This window comes from Lithobates pipiens, unplaced genomic scaffold, assembly GCF_037356315.1.
Source record: "Lithobates pipiens isolate NorthernLeopardFrog02 unplaced genomic scaffold, aLitPip1_a1.2 Scaffold_30, whole genome shotgun sequence".
Classification (NCBI taxonomy): Eukaryota; Metazoa; Chordata; class Amphibia; order Anura; family Ranidae; genus Lithobates; species Lithobates pipiens.
Window position 1 is genome coordinate 178,591,579 of NW_027507791.1, and position 2,518 is coordinate 178,594,096.

A 2,518-nucleotide genomic window follows, 5' to 3' on the forward strand; every position below is an offset into this window, starting at 1 on the left:
TCTGCCGGAGTTCCAACCGAGTTCTGACTGACTTTTCGGCTGAGCGGACTTGGCCACACACAATCACACTAAACTCCGACGGATTTGAACATGATGACGTACGACTGGATTCGAATAAGGAAGTTCATAGCCAGTAGCCAATAGCTGCCCTAGCGTCGGTTTTAGTCCGTCGGAATAGCATACACACGAGCAAATTTTTCGAAGGGACCGGGTCCGGCGGAGTTCCTTCGGAAAAATTTGAAGCATGTTCCATATTCTAAAGTCCTTCAGACTTTGGCGAGTCAAAAGTCCGTTGCAGCCCACACACGATCGAATAGTCTGACGGAATCAGTCCGTTGGACTTTGGATGTTGAAAAGTCCGCTCGTGTGTACGGGGCTTTAGACCTCCTTTGTTCCTCTAAGCCCTTGTACACACGGTCGGAGAATCTGTCGGAATGAGTCTTATCGGACCGTGTCGTCAGATAATCCGACTGTGTGTGGTATGCATCGGACTGATTCCGTTCGAATCTCCATCCGACCCAATTTTCCAACATGTTGGAAATATTTCCCGGCCAACTGGGCCGGACGGACCTAATCCGATCATGTGTAGAGCATTTTGATCGGACCAAGTGCCACGCATGCTCAGATCAAATTCCTACATCAAAGCTATTAGCTACTAGCCTGAATGTAGTCCCATCATAACGAAATTACGTCATCACGTTCTGAAAGATCAGATTTTTCGACAACTTGGCCCAGACCGTGTGTAGGCAACAGTTTCAGACACAATCCGTCGGACTAAATCCGACGGGCAAAATCCGACGGATTTGGTTGGCAAAATCTCCTACCGTGTGTATGTGGGCTAATAACTCCAGGGGAAATTATCCCTGCTATGATAATACTATGTGTAACATTTATTATTTTAAACGTTTTTTTTTTTTAAATACAATAATTTAAGAACACTCGCACATAGATGCATTTAGTACCCAAATTAAGTGTTTGAAGATGAAAGGTGCAAGGAGACAGTGGCGTTATAACGCAGTACACATAGACACCAGAAATATGGCTGACAATGGAACTGAGCTGTATACATTGGTTACATAGTTAGTTTGAAAAAAGGTACACATCCATCCAGTTCAACCAAAAGAAAAAATGAATAAAAAGAAACCCCCATGTACAGAATCTATACCCACAGTTGATCCAAGGGATAGCAAAAATAACTCTATAAAGTGATGGGAGCTCCATTTGCATCTAAGTGATTTGCCAGATGATGGCAAGCTAAATTACTGTGTAGAGATTCTAATTTATTTAAAAAAAGTTATGTATTTTAATTAACTTGCTAACAAAAATCAGAAACAATCAGGAAATGGGTTAGTAAAGCTCTTAACTTTTGTATTGATGACTTTACATCCTTGTTCCTCAAGGTGTAAATAAAGGGATTTAACAATGGAGTCAGAACAGTGTATACAAGTGCTAGGAATTTATTTCATTCAGTGCCAATAGGTGTGATATATACAATTATGGCTGTGCCATAGAACAGACTGGTCACAGTAAGATGAGAAGAGCAGGCGGAAAAAGCTTTTCTCTTTCCATCAGTACTCTTAATACTTAGAATGGTCTTAATAATGTGAATGTAGAAACTTATAATGATAATAAATGGGACAACTATGGCTAAAACAGCTGCTAATAGAACAGTCACTTTGCTGATAAAAGGATCAGAGCAAGACAAATCTTGAAGCGGGGTTGCATCCCATAAAAAATGGTTGATCTGATTTGAACCACAGAAATTCAGCCGAGCAATGAAAAATGTAGTCATAAAATAAATAGTAAGCCCAATAAGCCATGGTGCCACAGCTAGTTTAAAACAAAGTTTCTTGCTCATTATAGATGAATAGTGGAAGGGATTGTTGATAGCCAAGTCTCGATCAAAGGCCATTACTGCCAAGAGGTAGCATTCAGCTATCCCTAATCCGTTAAAGATATAAAGCTGGGTAAAACATCCTAAAATAGATATACTTTTATTTCCAGAAATAAGGTTATCAAGAAGCTTAGGTATAGTAACTGTTACAAACATAATTTCCAAGACTGCAAAAGTACCTATAAATGTATACATTGGGGTATGAAGTAAGGGATCAATTTTAATGAAGAGGATAATGGAAATATTTCCATTGATGCAAATCATGTATGAGAGTAAAATAGTGACAAACAATATCATCTGCATCTGTGCTAAGTCAGAAAATGCCATTAAGATGAATTCTTTCACTATGGTCTTTTTTTTTTTTTTTCACAGTCAAAAAAAAGGTTTTATTGAGAATATTTTCAGGTTTACAATTAGCATAGAGTTTTACATGTTACCAACAACAGATTGTATATAAACATTGATACAGATAGATAGCGGACGTGTTGTAACCAAATATCTCATTAGAACAAGTAATGGGAGCAAAAAAAAAAAAAAACACATAGAGAGGGGTAGAAATTAGTAGTATCACAAGGTAGGTTATGAATTTGGGGAAGGGTAAAAAATGGGACAGGGTAAAAGGGA

At 38.5% G+C, this 2,518-nt stretch overlaps 1 pseudogene; it reads right to left on the minus strand.

The window, feature by feature from the left end:
- Nucleotides 1-1,315: 1,315 nt before the first annotated feature.
- Nucleotides 1,316-2,221, minus strand: LOC143942258 (olfactory receptor 11L1-like; annotated as a pseudogene).
- Between the last annotated feature and the right edge of the window lie 297 nt (nt 2,222-2,518).